The sequence below is a fragment of the Magallana gigas genome, chromosome 4 (assembly GCF_963853765.1).
Source record: "Magallana gigas chromosome 4, xbMagGiga1.1, whole genome shotgun sequence".
Taxonomy (NCBI): Eukaryota; Metazoa; Mollusca; class Bivalvia; order Ostreida; family Ostreidae; genus Magallana; species Magallana gigas.
Genome location: NC_088856.1, coordinates 41,114,150 through 41,131,480, shown reverse-complemented (window position 1 = coordinate 41,131,480; position 17,331 = coordinate 41,114,150). Strand labels below are relative to the sequence as shown.

The 17,331-nt window shown below is 31.8% G+C and overlaps 2 long non-coding RNA genes across 2 annotated transcripts; both read right to left on the bottom strand.

The window, feature by feature from the left end:
- Positions 1-570: 570 nt before the first annotated feature.
- On the bottom strand, positions 571-2,463 carry LOC117682953 (uncharacterized). The gene is made up of 3 exons (XR_010713596.1): positions 2,383-2,463; positions 815-884; positions 571-677 (listed from the first exon to the last, which is right to left on the bottom strand). It is a non-coding gene; the product is annotated as an uncharacterized lncRNA (long non-coding RNA).
- Positions 2,464-7,639: 5,176 nt separating this feature from the next.
- On the bottom strand, positions 7,640-11,506 carry LOC136274804 (uncharacterized). Its single transcript, XR_010713221.1, has 3 exons — positions 11,408-11,506; positions 8,038-8,115; positions 7,640-7,815 (listed from the first exon to the last, which is right to left on the bottom strand). It is a non-coding gene; the product is annotated as an uncharacterized lncRNA (long non-coding RNA).
- Between the last annotated feature and the right edge of the window lie 5,825 nt (positions 11,507-17,331).

Sequence of the window (17,331 nt, the reverse complement as noted above, 5' to 3'; positions counted from 1 at the left end):
GCTCTCCCCTTCGCTCCGTTCGCGCTCACCGTTCACAAAGCGCTCACCATGCGTTCGCCGTTCGTTCAGCGTTCACTTATCGTTTAGTCAGATAATATTACATTTACGCCGATAACAATATATACGTGACATTGCAATTTATTTGTTATTTTTTCCTGATAATAACACAATGTAAGGATAATTCCCGAGGTATTCTGAATGAATCGTTCATCTTGAGTTCAAATAGCGTTCACATATCGTTCACCATGCGTTCACCGTTCACTTTGCTTTCGTGTTTGCGCTACGTTCTCTCATCCGTAACCGTTAATAAGCGCTCACCAAATTCCGTCCAGAGTGCGCTCACCGTTCGCTTAGCGTTAAAATCGTTCGCTCATTGTCACTACTCACCGTTCAAAAGGTAAAATAGAACGTTTCAGGGACTGTTCCATCTAAAATTCTTAACCTAACATGTAATGATAAGTATTCCTTGCAACAATTAAATGCACTATTGGCAGCTTCTCAAACATATTACGGGGTATGATACACGATCAATAAAGAAATCAAAGAATTTTTCACATGATTTTATTTTCACTTCTTTTTCATACAGTCTCTTTATTTACCACCAGAGTGCCAGGCATTGTACTTCGACACGTAATCACGTTTCTGGCCTTGGTTGAATCTCTTTATGATCGGCATGTCTACATTGAATATTCAGAGTTAATAAATGGAATATATAACACAAACTTAATTTAACGTTGAATATTATTCAAAACCGAATTGTTTTTTCCTGAATTATTGGAATTCATTTTGCTTAAAGAACATGTATCAAACAAACCTAATCGAAATGCATCGGCCGTAATTCCAGATTCAATATCAGTTAGTCCGAAAAGGAGAAGAATTGTGATCTAATAATAGAACAAATAAAATGTAAACAGTTGCAAACACTATCTTCACAAAGAATTTGTAACTATACGAAGACAAAATACGGGTTTTCAAGATGCTTTTCACATCTTTCGCTACTTTTTAGTTATTATAAAGTTAAAGGATAATTTTACATAATTCATACAATTTTCCTTTCTTCTTTGTTTGGATGAGACTGTCTCATTTGCATTTAAGAAGGCCGATTTGGGAAAAAACTATTATAGAAAAACTTTTTATTTTTTAACCATATGTAACTTAAATCAACTCTAGTTTATTTTCGAAGTTTTAAGAAAATTGACCATCTGGTTCTTTTTAGGGAGCATCTCAAAGTAGAGGTATATTTACGATAGGAGTATATAGGAAACTGTCATTTCCCGCACATCAAATCAGATTTAAAAAATACTACAATAGCTTTTTTTCTCAAATTGATATATATGATTATTAAAATCATTTCCTACCTTACATGTAAAAAATACTAAATTCTACCGTCTGTTTTTTTTTGTGGGGGCCCTCTCAAAATTTTAAAATGCACCAAATTTTGCTATGTATTCGGATCATTACGAGTGAAGATTGGTATAATGGATTCATTTAAAAATAAGGAAAATGTCCTAGAGGATAGCATCATTCTGTATATAAAATTTCAACGGTGAACAATTTTTATTTCTTTTTAAGTTATTTCTTATAACGTACTCCTATAAAGCTTCATTTTATAATAACATCAGAAAAGCGCAATGGGAACGCTTCCCTACCCCACAACGGAAACATTGTTTAACATATAAAAATTTCCTTAAAAATATAAATAGTTTTATCTTTATTTTATTTATCGTGTTCAATTTTATAAATGATCTCGAAAAATATCTCTTAAGAAGTACAAAGCAACTGTATTTTAATAGAATGCGCAAAACCATGCAGAGACAGGTATCTATACTTAAGTTTGGTTTGTATATATACTTAAGATTACACTGTGCCGCTCAATTGAACACAGATCACTGTTATCAACGATTCTCAAATGAACACATATCGCCGTTATGAAATTTAATCCAAATTGTTTTTTCATACTTTTCCGCCCCAGCTGTTCCTACGCCTTGGGCCCTCAGGTCACCCTCTCAAGGTTGTCACAAACGGAGGGTTTAATTACAGTACTGATCAGACCTAACCTAACAGAAAGAAAACATCAACTAAATCCTAGGTTAACTTTCTGGGTTAACTTGGGTTTACTTTCGGTTTAATAGAGTGGACCCAGATTAAGATTGTCATTAAGCTGCCTTTAAGGACCTTAAGCCATCTTTACGTTTTAAATCAGCTTTAAATACGATTGTCTTTAAGCTACCCTAGAGCATATTTCAGCGTCCTGTAACAATTAAAACATTAAGATGTTCAAAGAGGGTAATATCATTTGTACTGATTATGTATACATGTACAAGGTGATTTAAAAAAAAACACAACAAATTGTTATTGAAGATAAAACTGAATAAGTCTTACCAGGACTTTGAAATTGGCTACCTTCATCACGATTGACAACTCTCTTCCAGATACAGCAAGTAGGCTGTGTTGCTGTGCAATAAACTCATCAGCTATTTAATATATAATTGAAATACATAAAACATGCATTACATAGCATTACTGTTCAAATTGCAGTCGGTATTAAGTTTCAAATTCACCGTTCATGATATTAAAACACGATCGACACAGCTTGAAATGAAGTCTGAAAAACTATCATTATCAAAAAATCTACATGGTTCTTTAACGCAAACTTTAAAAAAAAATTGTTACCTGCATGGAATTTTAATTTTAAATTCAAATTCAAACAAGCAGAATAATTTACATCTTGTTTAATTAAAAAAAAAATAACTGTGTAATTATGTAAAATTTTGTCAAGTTATAGATTTCTTATAAAAATAGAATTCTACCAATATTTATTTTGGAAATCAGTTTTCAACGTGTGTGATTTGTAGATCCACAGGTCTGAAATGGTATTCTACTGTAAAAAAAAAAAAAGGACCCTACTTGTCAAAAAATACTGAATCTGGGTGATTTTCCTCGTAAAAATGTGACTTCTAGGTCAATATTCTATGGAGGTCACTTTTCGTCGTTACACTGGTGGTCATTTTTTCTTTTCAACATTCCACCATCCCCCCCCCCCCCCCACCCCCCAAAAAATATGGATAGCACGAAATTTGATACAAAAAGAGGCATCTTTTAGTTCTTGAGGATGAGCCCTTTTAAAGCCAAACAATGGTCGAAATTTACTGAACTTGATATCAATCTAATACTATATATATATATATATACATTGTATATATATATATATATATATATATATATATATATATATATATATATATATATATATATATATATACATTGTATATATATATATATATATATATATATATATATATATATATATATATATAAGGGTGTTATAAGTAATCTTTGTAGTGCAACGTACATTTCAATATATTTCCAATTAGTTGTTGAGATGGTACAACCCATCTCAATTCCCATACATGTATATACAAAATTGTACAATACAAAGTAAATGATTGTTTCATTTGTTTTCAGGTAACGGTTTACATAGAGACATAAACGCCTGGATTAAGTTATTGTCGCTGCTTTTGTTTTCAATTGATAACTGAGTTTTTTCATTCCTCCCAGCAATTTATTTAAATCCCAGAAGGATCTTAAAACATATGTCCTATACTTTTTATTTTTCTGGTTTTATGAAGCAGAAGTCCATTTGGTTGAAAAATAAGAATAAAGTAGGAAGGAACTTGCTGTCTATCTGGATCATTTATCAAAATATTATGAAAAGTTTTCTAAACAACAAGGAAAAACCCAAGTAAATTTAGATCCGATCTCAGAAACGTCAGTCTACGGAATAAGAAACAGATACGGTAGATTCAATTCTGCGATTCAACTGTTGTGCATCAAATTGCGCGAATATAGATTCGCGAACGCCGAAGTTTTATGATAATCATAGTTTTATTAAGTTCACATCGGTCTGATAAAAAGCGAAACTTGAAATCTGCAAGATTTGCTTCTTGCGATTTTATGCGGATATTGCTTCATCCTTTAATTAGGAATCTTCAGTAGATGATTTTACACTGTATGGCGTTTTATTCACTCTCTGTATATGATCGATGTCCAAAGCTACTTTGTCTAATATAAAGTTTACTTACATTTCGTCACTGCACAATTAATGTGGTTTAACTTTTAACTTCATCCCAAGCTGCGATACTCATTGCCAGTTTCGTGTTATAAACATTTTTTTAAAGTATTGGTGTCAAAAAAAAAACAACTCTGAAGTTTAATAGGTATGTCTATCAGCCAATTTATAATCATATTCCTTGTCTTTTGTTTGATTTTGTAGTATCTAATTATTTAGAGACGTATTTGGCGCTCTGTCAACATCTCATGAAAAAAATTACTATATGCAACACAAAAAGCAAAATTGGTATGGAATACCAATATACCAAAAATATATATATAAATATAATATAATATAAATATATGCAGCAGATTTACCCATATGCATACATCAGATTGCATAAAACGGTCAGTTTACAAGGTTGTTTGCATAACGAAGAAAAACCTGATAGAAACCTGCGTAATTGTTCTAAAATTAAATCAAAACAGCGGTTCATATTACTGTCTAATTTTCATCATTATATAATAAATTGTATGCAATGTATTAAATGTATGAATTACGATACATCATATATGCACGGGGGTCAGCCTAAAGTAGTATCGCAATGAATATAAATGACAATTCATACTTTTTAAGCTGTAAATTACGCAAAGTTTTAAATTACAATGGATATTTTCCGTCATGCTCAAGTTGAAAAATAAACAACCCTGAATTCTATATGCTTTGGTTTTGTTGTTTGCAAGCTGTATGCGTTATTTTAAATCTTAAAATAAGACATTGAAAGACATGCTTAGATAGTACGATATTCTTTGAATCAAATATTAATTTAAAATCAGAAAAAAGTATACACTGGCAACACAGTACATAAGAACAATTCCTAATTAAACATGTAGTTATAGTGTAATGTGTTTTGGAATCTGATATGCAGTACATTGCGTAATATCAAGGACAATTATCATTGAAGATTGGACTTACAAAGGCAAAGCCTGATGTCCAATCCTTTAAGGTATTTTATTGCATAATAAGTAGAATTTAAATTATCATTACATATTTATAGTTTATATGGTCAAATATGTTGTATTTAAATGTGAATTTAAATTTTGATAAAAATCTACAAATTGATTAAATTTTACATAATAACACAATAATTTTTGGTTTTTTTTTTAGATTGAACAATATATGTTAGATATTCTGCTTTTTTGTTTAAGTTAGAACACCATGCAATTAACAAAAATTTTTAATTTGTTTTTAAAAAGCCTGCTTTAAAAGGCACATCTAGATTAATTCAAATAATGAGAGTTTTTCGGGGGATTTCATTTCAAGCTGTGTTTGTCTTGTTTTGATATCATGATCGATGAATTTCGAAATCATGACCGAGCGCAGTATGATCAGAAATGCATACAACGTTTGTTTTAGGTAATGTAATTGTAAAGATAGCAGGTGAGTTTCACACAGTGCACAAAGTCTAATTGCTGTATCAAGAAGAGAATCGTCAGGTACGATGGAGGTAGCCAATTTCAAAGTCCTGGTAAGACCTAACTTATATCTTAATTTGATTTAACAATGTATTGTCTTGGAAAACAATCTACTACCTTTATTCATAATTATTGAATTTCAAAATGATAATACATGTATTTATCGATTTAGATTTATTATCAACAGTTGTAGACTCATCACTATCTCTATTTTGTACAAATGAATTACCTCCGAGTTTTTTTGCTTAATTACTAGTTACTGAATTTCGTCACTGATTTATTTTTTGGTATTTGTTAATGAAATAAATATTTGTTACTAAAACTAGACTGTTTCTAGTTGTTTTCGTTTGGTGAAAAGGGTAATGAAATTTTTTTTATCAAACCTATCACCTGTCGCCATATTGGTTGCTTAGACAAGTTGTTTATTTTGTTTTCAACTTCGCTTAGTTCTGGTCACGGGCACCAAGAATGCTCGTGTAAGCCTTCCACCTTAGTTATCTCCTGGAGATACGTCTCAAGCTCAGTAACCACGAAGTCTAGTACTTATTTCACCAATAGTTTATTAATAAGCGTGATTGTATAGTCAAATTACACCAATTAAAAGCAGCCCAAATCAAAGATCACTATAAGCGAAATCAAAACCCAAAATACAATTCTGTTTTAAAAAAGTTTGTCTAACATCGTTTTACAGGAGTTTATGTTACATTTTACTAATGAATGACAGTTCTGACCAGATCAGCCCATATACAATGATCATGAGTGAATCTTTAGTGTTCAAATTCCAGAGTTATGTTTTATTTCTAAATAAAGTAGCAAAACTATCAAAACGGTCTATCAAAGAGTATGTATGCAGGTTTTGAGTCTCCGAGTTCCGGGTCTCTCAGTCCTCCACATAGGTATAAGGCATCACTTACTCATAATACATTTATTCATACATGGCTAAAAGGTTAGAAAGGTAGTATAGAATATGCAATACATGACTCAATACAGAGTACCTGAGCTACCGTTGCAGACATAGAATCGCCAAATATGACACTTATTTATGAACTCTCAATTTGGATATTATTATGCCCGTATTATGCACCTGGTTTCATAACATCATTTAGGAATACTACGCAGTGCTACAAGAGTCGCAGAGACCATTCTATTTGTTATCATTACCACAATTCATTGCGTAGTATCTAGGTATACATAAGTATCATGGTGACCAATACGTAATACTAGCAGTTCATGGTCATAGTATGGCTATCTGTTTACAAATGAAAATGTTTTATTCACTGGCTAAAATTCTGTCAAATAATCCATGTAGATGCTTATAGATATTGGAAGCAAATTCTAAAATCAGTACAAACTTTTGACACCCCAGGACAAAATTTGTTTATGTTAAAACATTTTGAAAAGCGTATTTCAGCATGTGTAATAAAAAGCAAGATCGTCCCCTACATGCAATACTTAAGTGTGTATTGGTGGCGTTTAGCAGCTATATGTTGTATCATAAGGAAATTTTCATTTGGTTTTTGTGATTGTGACATAATATTGAGAATTCAATGTTCGTAACAATCACTCCTTTTAGGTGTGCAATAAATCTGCACAAAGGCAAATATGGTCTGTCGTCCTTCATTAATACAAAAAAGTTCCAAAATGTTTGGTACTACAGGAGAACGCCGAGTTGGTTTCTAACGGGCTGACAACAGCTACACTATTGAAATCCAAGCTGAACTTTAATGAAGAAAATTCTATTGTTAATTGCTTTCCAGAAATTTTTGTACTTTAATCTGGTCAATATTGTGCTTAGACAAGTATACCAAACAAAGAGAATTATCATTACACTCCACCACTATATTTTAAAGGCATTTTCTTTGTCATACGGAGATTTATGATATTAAGTTTATATAGATCCCCGAGATCTTATTTTCAGGTGTTATTGAAAAGTCTCCTCTTCTACATTGGGAGTAGCCTGTGTCCTAGTTTAAATAAAAAGAAGAGGTAGAAATACAGCTTTCAGGTGATTACTCTTTTATTTAGATATCACATTTTAATTTGACATTATATCAATAAATAGTAATATCATTACAATGAAATTGATCAACATTAATCTTAATACAAACATCGTCTTTTTTTCCATGCACCTCCTCCTCCTCCTCCACCACCTTTTCATCCATATCATCCCTACCATCCAATTCATCCACCTCCCATTCATCGACCAAATCCTCCCATTCCAAATCTTCCAAATCTTACTCCTGGTAAGAGGTTTCTCTTCCGTTTACCATTATCACTCAATGTCATGCTCTGCAAAATCAACATAATTAAACTCTACGCGTTGATTTTAAGTGCTTGTGTAATCGACAACAGAAAATTGTTCCTTTTATTCCTTTGACCTTACTTAATTTTAAGATTAATTTGGTGATGATAAAAAAAAATCGTTGCAACATAACAATCAATAGGGTGGTGGAATGTTAATTTTCTAACACTTTACATGTATACCTTGATATATGCTGCAATAATACGTACCGGAAACATCCCGTATGCACCTATAATATGGACGGTGATAAGAACAACAGAAACAAGAAGCAAAAAGATGAGCTTCATCTAAAAAAAAAAATCATTTATTATATAAGATTTTTCGTAGACAATGTCAAAGAAAATCATTTCTATGACAAGAATGCATTAATATTTTAAACACAATTCAAGGAATTGACATTTCATTTGACTTTAAGCCCGTGCAAATTTAAGACAGATTTATGATCGAGTAAATTAAAAAACGCAAAAAACCTTATTTGTAAAAGTAAGTTGACAATGTTTTAAATGATAAGTAGCGTTTAGTTGTAATTAACTACAAACGGAATTTGTTCAAATTTATTTTTAGCTTATATCGTATTTTTTTTTTTCTTGACGATGTATCTGTAAAATCCATTAAAATTTCCATAGCCTATTCAAAACTTGATAATAAGTAATGCAGTGATATTTTATATATTTATTAAAGTTACAGAAAATATGTGTGTTTGTTATGAAATTAAGTGGACGTGTTGACATTGCATATCGATTGGCTGTTTATGGGTTAATAGGGTGATTTAATCCGTGGACAGTTATGAAGTATAATACGGGTTTTTTAAAGTTATTCGAAGTTAGAAGCCACTATGCAGCAGACTATTCCCACCAACCCTCCCAATTTATAACATTGTTTGAACTTTTGTCAGTTTTGTTTTTACATGATTTTTGTTTACATTACTGTAGAATGAGTATGTAAAAATAAAGAGGGTTGAGAGAAAAGTTCGCGGAAAGTTCGATTGTGAGCGGACTTGTTGCGGACCAGGGAAACTTTTCATATTTAATCTTGACATATTTGTCAAGAAATATGTAAAGATTTGTTTATTTTAAATGCACCTTAAAAATATACAGATTGATTATTTTGATATGATATATATGCCTCGAGGAGCATGTCAGGTTTTATTTGTGTTATATTTTGTACGCATGTTTCCTTATTTGGAAAATGTACAGTTTGAACACATACAAATAAACGATATTTCATATGATATCACAATAAGTTATGAAGTTCATTTGGTGAAAATTTCAATTGAATTTAAGAATTTTCAAATATTGACGACAAACGCTAGAAAAATGAGTCAAACACATTAACGTCAATGGATACTAGTACCTTGGAGCACCGGGTCGTCATTAAATGTTGTGTGCACGCAGAAAAATCTCCGATGGAGACCAAAACATTCTTAGATGCTGGTATTTTTATAGACCAAAGGTTTACAATTAGAAACACAATTGGAATTGAAGGTTTGAAAATGAAAATACTGATATAATTAGCTCTTGCAGCACCCAAGCCCCACATACAGCCTGGATCTTGTACCTATGGATTTCGCTTTATTTTCTTATCTGAAGTGGAAACTGTGTGGATAGATATTTTTTTACCTAAATGATGTACGTTATGACACATAAGACAGTCTACAATAATTTGACAAATAATGGTGTGAACATACGTTTTATAAATGAGTTAAATGGCATGAAAAGTATGAGAACTAAAAAGGTGTTTACTTCGAAAAAGAGTGACAGGTTTAAATTGCCTTTCAGTAGTTTGACTTCACCTGACGTCGTGGAATATGAAATGGTGCTCCGGTAATCCAATTTATGCAATTGAAAATAAAATTCGCTGTATCTTTTAAAAACAACTTTAGAAAAATATGATTTTTATGATACTTATTTTCAGTCGGTAGTCATTTAATAAAACAATCGTCATCCTACATAGTACAAAGTGATTGTGCCGTAGATCACTTTGCCCGCGAACTTTTGTAACAACAACAACCCTCGTACATTGTACTCTCTCTCTCTCTCTGTCTCTCTCTCTCTGTCTCTCTCTCTATAGTTCTTGCATTGCGCATGCTAGCTTATTTTATACATTATGTGTTTGTGTTTTATTTTACAAATGATTAATTATGGTTGAACTGGTTAGTAAGAACATTATATCTGTTTTCTTTTTCTTCAATCTTATTAAATTGAGAATAAGTATTTCTGAAAACTTTGCCGATCTATGTCTGTGCGATCGATTTCACCAAACGTTTCCCGAGTTTGATATCGTATAATAGAAAACAGAATGAACATGTATTTAAAATAACAGACGGACTATTTTTATTTCTTTTGATTGATAGCGTGTTTTTTTATTTAGTTACTTGACAATATTTCCATAGCATTTTCCAAAATTAATACTTAGTTATGCAGACTGATTTTTATCTCTATTTTGGAATTGATTTTAACCAACTCTCCTATGCAGCTACTCAGGCGCTTTAGCACAACTCATTACAATGATCACCGCTGACAAAACTAAGTAGTTGAAACAATCCATAAATTAGATGAAATGTATTTTGATGCGTTGCTTTCTTAAGGAAACTTATCTATAAATACCTTGGAAATAATAGGATTTCAATATATAAGAACACTTAAGATATTTTTTAATCGTATGTATTCCTACGCCAGAGTTCAATAATACTGATTTCTACAGCGACAGCGTTTGGAATCAAGGGCAAACAAACAGTACTGGCGTAGACAAGGATTTATTATTATTTGTTAAAAAAAAGTTTGGATACACTTTTTCAGAAACTTGATTACTGATACATAATGCATCGTAAAGTTCGATGGCCTTAATTCTATCTTTAAATTTGAATTAAACAATATGAATCAATGTTCAAAGCTCAGAATTATTGTCGAAAAGCCTAAATCATATAAGAATAAAATGGGTGCAATTCCTCAAATACACTTAAGAAACTACTTGCCATGCGGAATTACCTATGGTTGATTTTCAAATAAATGGAATAATCAATAAAGACCACCCTGTCGTACTTCAGTACTTTGACTTTCATATTAATCCTATTAAATTGAGAAGTACTGATTTTTTTCCTGTTCTTTTATGTAAACTACAAACCGAGAAAATCCAATTAATGAATTGCTTTGAAAAATAAAAAAATTGTCGATTTGTGTATGTGCGATCGATTTCAACATACATTTACCGAGTTTGAAATCGTATAATAGAAAACAGAAAGTGCATAGATGCCATTTTAATTATATTCTTATGCTGTATGTATTTTAAGTTCTTAATCAACAGGTACATTGGGTAGGCTTCTTTGACTAGTGATATGATACTCGGGTCTGCCAATAAAGCGCGCATACCGCTTACTATGTTAGAATATCCGCGAAGCGGTTTATGGCAATATAAGTTTTCACGTTTCACGAAATTTTAATTCTAAAAAATATATATATATATATTTATCACAATCGACGATTTCAATAGATTTATAAAAAAAAACTATAAATCAAAAGCAATGTTATCATTACCTAAGCATGATCTTGATGGAAAATTAAAAAGAAAATAATTATTTACCGTTCTCTTTTGCCAGTTATACGACCATTAACTGTAACCTTTAAGGACTGTGGAAGTTAATGTTATAATAGAATCCAATGCATGCAATATAACTTATGCTGAAAGCATTTAAATTTAGAACATACATGATTTAAACCTTTTTGTGTTTCTAAACAAGAAACATGTGTTCATATGTAATTGATTAGTGTTGCTGAAGAAATTCTGCCTATGCAATATGTATTCGGTATCTTATTGTGCGTTTTAAATTATGTAATAAAAGCAAGCTCAGACATATTTTATTCATTTGAGAAGGTTTTTTTTTTCTTTATGCACGGTTATTCATAAACAACATATGCTTATGCAAGGCTATCTGACGTAATGTTACAACAATTAATCTGCGCTTAGTAAAAACAATGCAAGAACACTGAACATTTGAGAACCGATATAATTCAAACATTTTTTTCTGTTCTGGAATAAGCAACACGCATCCAGATTTACTTTGTTTTTGTGGATTTAGATTTGTACATGTAGCTAGTATGCAAATAAATAAAACAACCTCAGATATGATTTCCACATTTAATAAGTCTTTTTTTTATAATGAACAAGAGACTATTTGAATGCTATGCTATTCTATGGTGTATGTTGTAAAAAATATGATTAAACTGACTGTAACACACAATAGATGGGTTTTCATTATCATCAGTGGATTTTTTTTTCATTCTGAGTGAACGTAACCCTTAAGAAGTTTATAGTTGAAATCAAGAGTTTTTAAAGACTGTGTTCAAATAAATATTCCTGATCCATTTTGCTCCTTCAATATTGAATTTCCTAATTAGTTTTTGATATATTATGGCTTTTCAAATTTGTGATCTCTAAAAAATTATATGTACATTTTTATCGTGTATTTTTTACGTAAAAAATCTAGTTTTTCGTGAATTAATTAATGTTCCTAACAAGTACATTTTGTTTCCATTTAGCAATTAATTATGACGATATATTTCCCCATACTATAACTTGTAGGACTCGTAGGACTGAAGACAGGACACAATTTATGTAAAGTCATTATGCATCATTTAAATAAAAATGTTTGATGTTCATAATCAGTAAAATAAAAAAAAAACCAAGGAATTACAAGCTATCAAAATAACCAACAGAACATCCCTGCGGAAGGCAGAAACCGGTATGTCATCAAAACGAGAACATATTCTTTATAATGCAAGTAATCGGTTGTAAAATATATGTGACCCGTTGAGATGTTATGACGCATTTCTATTCCCGTCTTTACAAAATTGTGTCATGAGTAGTTAATGATTATTAAATTTTTTTCAGGTAGCAGTTTACCTTTAAACATGTAGCTATAGTGTGATGCGTTTTGGAATCAGATATGCAGTACATTGTCGTAATATCAAGGACAATTATCAATGAAGATTGGACTTACAAAGGCAAAGCCTGATGTCCAATCTTTTAAGGTATTTTATTGCATAATTAAATATTAGTAGAATTTAAATTATCATTACATTTTTATAGTTAATATGGTCAAATATGTTGCATTTAAATGTGAATTTTAATTTTGATAAAAAATCTACAAATTGATTAAATTTTACATAATAACACAATAATTTTTGTTGTTTTTTTTTTAGATTGAACAAGATATGTTAGATATTCTGCTTTTTTGTTTAAGGGGGCCGATTTGGGTTTCTTTGCGGAAAAACTACAATAGCAAAACTCTTTATTTTTTAACCATATGTAATTTAAACCAACTCTAGTTTATATGCGAAGGTTCATGAAAATCGACCATCTAGTTCTTTTAAGGGACCATCTCAAAGTAGAAGTACATTTACTATAGGAATGTATAGGAAACTGTCATTTTCCGCACATTAAAGCAGTTTTAAAAAATACTACAATAGTTTTTTTCTCAAATTGTTATATATGATAGGTAATATCATTTCCTACCTTATATGTAAAAAACACAAAATTCTACCGTCTGGTTTTTAGTGGGGGCCATCTCAAAATATTAAAATGCACCAAATTTTGCTATATATTTGGATCATCACGAATGATGATTGGTATAATGGATTCATTCCAAAAATGAGGAAAATATCCTCGAGGATAGCATCATTCTGTATATAAAATTTCAACAGCGTACAATTTTTACTTTTTCTTTTATGTTATTTCTTATACCGTACTCCTACAAAGCTTCATTTTATCATAACGTCATAAAAACGCAATGGCAATGCTCCCCTACCGCACAACGTAAAAATCGTGTTAAAAATAAAAATTTCCTTTAAAAATCTAAATATTTTTATCTGTATTTTGTTTATTGTGTTCAATTTTATAAACAATATCGAAAAAAAAATTCATAAGAAGTATAAAACAACTGTATTATATCAAAATGCGCAAAAACATGCGCAATGCAAACTAAAGTCGGCCTCCTTAAGTTAGAACACCATGGAATTAACAAATTTTTTTAATTTGTTTTTTAAAAGCCGGCTTTAAAAGACACATCTAGATTAATTCAAATAATGAGAGTTTTTTGGGGGACAAGCTGTGTTTGTCTTGTTTTGATATATGATCGATGAATTTCGAAATCATGACCGACCGCAGTATGATCAGAATAGTTAATTATTAATGGTAAATATTTAAGTAAGTTAAACTGTTTGAAAATTCCTCGGATGAATAAAAATGCCTGAAAACGTCGGCAAATGGGACAGTCTCATCAAAAGAAACAAATGAAAAAAGTATGCATCTATTACTGACTGTAAGCTCTTTTACATGATTATCCTTTTACTTTTTAATAACTGACAAGTAGCGAGAGAGGTGAAAAGCATATTTTGATAAAACATCCTTTGACTTCTCATACAAAGTTTTTGTTGAGATAGTGTACGCACCTGTTTATCTTTTATTAAGGTCCTCCGTTTCCAACGGAAGACCTTATTGTTTTCGTACTGTTTCTTATTAAGGTCTTCCGTTTTCAACGGAAGACCTTATAGTTTTCGTACTGTTTCTTCTTATTTTATTTTCCAAATTTTATGCACGAGATTTCTCGAAAACTGTTCAACCAATTTCAACTATTTTTTCAAAGAAGATGAGACTTGATGTAAACTTAATTTTTGAGATTTTTCCTGTTGTCACTTCCGGTACCGATTTATCGGCCATTTTGTACATTTTTACGACCTATTTTGAGCAGAGCTGATCTCAGAAACTATCAGAGATATGACAATGAAATTTTCAGGATAGGTAGTCTATAGTTTGAAGTAGTGCACTATTATGTTGTTTTACGCCAGTGGCGCCATTTCTTGGAGCTCGCCTGGGCACGAAAATTGGATACGATTTTTTATTCAAAAGTTTAATACGTTTTGATCTGTATCTTTTTATCAGTTGATATTTTGTTAACACATATATGACAAAAGAAGTAGATAATCAAAAGTTCTTTCCAACAAAGTCAAGAAAAAGGGGCTGGCCCCTTTTTTAGAGGCAAAGACTCTTGTAAACTCTATTACAAATAACTTAAAAACGATAAAAATGTTGTAATGCATTACAGAAGGAAAATTGTTGATCGTAACAATATCTATCAGAAAAAATCATTGCCCGCCCATCTATTATGTAATTAGGGATTTTAGGGGCCAAAGTACTTAAACTTTGACGCAATATATCTAGAGAAGGAGACATATTTTGTTAAACATTGTAGAAGAGAAAATGTTTGCATTTATGATTCAAACGATTCCATTGATCAAAGCACCAATGTCTGTCCCCATTAGGGATGTAGAGGGCTAGCCCCTATAATATTCAATCATTTGTATCTTACAAATTAACAACAATTCTAGATAAGTGTAAGAACAAAAAATGTTAGTATTTGTAAGATCTTTGGAATGAATACAAGACAAGAGGCCCAGGGGCCACATCGCTCACCTGAGCAACAATTTCCTTAATTCTGATCAAATTAGCATGACAGTATCAAAATATCTTGACAACTGTGTACAGTATATCTTGCTAAAAAAAATGAAAATCTGCCAATTTTTATCCATCCCTTATTTTTTGGTAAATACCAAGCATCTTTTGTTGTTGTACCTGTAAGAAGATTTTCTCTATTCCTATATACCCCCCCCCCCCCATTTCGTGGCCCCACTTTTCTCTACGGAATCTTGGTTTCATCAAACTTAAATTTGCATAACCTGTACCTTCACACTAAGTACTGAGTTTTGGACAGAAAACTTTCCCAGAATATTTTTTAAAGATTTTCTCTATATATTCCTATGTAAAAATTCAAACCACCATCAAGGTCCCACCCAACCACTAGGGACTGTGATTTTGCAAACTTGAATTTTACACTACCCGAGGATGCCTCTACAAAAGTTTAAACTTTTCTGGCCAAACAATCTTTAAAAAGAAGATTTTTAAAGATTTTCTCTATATATTCCTAAGTAAAAATTCTTCCCCCATTGTGGCCTTACCCTATCCCCTGGGACTATGATTTGAACAAACTTGAATCTACACTACCTGAGGATGCTTCCATTTTAATTTGAGTTTTTCTGGCCTAATAGTTTTTTAGAAGATTTTTTAAAGATTTTCTCTAGGTATTCCTAAGTGAAACTTGATCCCCCAATTGTGGCCCCATCCTACCCCCGAGGACTATGATTTGAACAAACTTTTATCTAAACTACCTGAGGATGCTTCCATTTTAATTAGAGCTTTCTGGCCTTATAGTTTTTGAGAAGAAGATTTTTAAAGATTTTCTCCATATATTCCTATGTAAAACATGATCCCCCTACTGTGGCCCCGTCCTACCCCTGGGGACCATGATTTGAACAAACTTGAATCTACACTACCTGAGGATCCTTCCATTTTAATTTGAGCTTTTCTGGCCTGATAGTTTTTGAGAAGAAGATTTTAAATATTTTCTCTATATATTTCTATTTAAAACTTGATCCCCCAATTGTGACCCCACCCTACCCCAGGGACCATGATTTGAACAAACTTGAATCTACACTATCTGAGGATGCTTCCACTCAAATTTGAGCTTTCCTGGCCTTATAGTTTTTGAGAAGAAGATTTTTAAAGATTTTCTCTATATATTCCTATGTAAAACTTGATCCCCCTATTGTGGCCCCACCCTACCCCCGAGGACTATGATTTGAACAAATTTGAATCTACACTTCCTGAGGATGCTCCCATTTTAATTTTAGCTTTTCTGGCCCGATAGTTTTTGAGAAGAAGATTTTTAAAGATGTTCTCTCTATATTCCTATGTAAAACTTGATCCCCCTCTTGTGGCCCCTCCCTACCCCCGGGGACCATGATTTGAACAAACTTGAATCTACACTACCTGATGATACCTCCACACAAGTTTAAGCTTTTCAGGCCGAATAGTTTTTGAGAAGAAGATTTTTGAAAAATACCAACAAATTTTCAATAATTCTCAATTATCTCCCCTTTAAAGAGGGTGTGGCACTTCATTTGAACAAACTTGAATCCCCTTCACCTAGTGGTGCTTTGTACCAAATTTGGTTGAAATTTGCCCAGTGGTTCTTGAGAAGAAGATGAAAATGTGAAAAGTTTACAACAACGACGACGACAACGACGACGACGACGGCAACGACGACAGACAACGGACAAATTGTGATCAGAAAAGCTCACTTGAGCCTTTGGCTCAGGTGAGCTAAAAAAGGGACTGGCCCCTTAAATTAGGGGCCAACACACCCTTAAAGTGTATTACACATACCTTAAAAACGATCAAGATTTTGTAATGCATTACAGAAACAAAGGTGTTGTTCGTAACAATATCAGTTTGTAAAACTCATTGTCAAACCAATTGATGACGTTATTAGGGATTTTAGGGGACTAAAATCTTAAATCTTTAATGTGCTGTATGTGAAAAAGCAAAACTCTTTGTTAAACATTTCAAGGGATATTGACAATCGTATGCATTATTTGAAAGGGAGTGGTTGA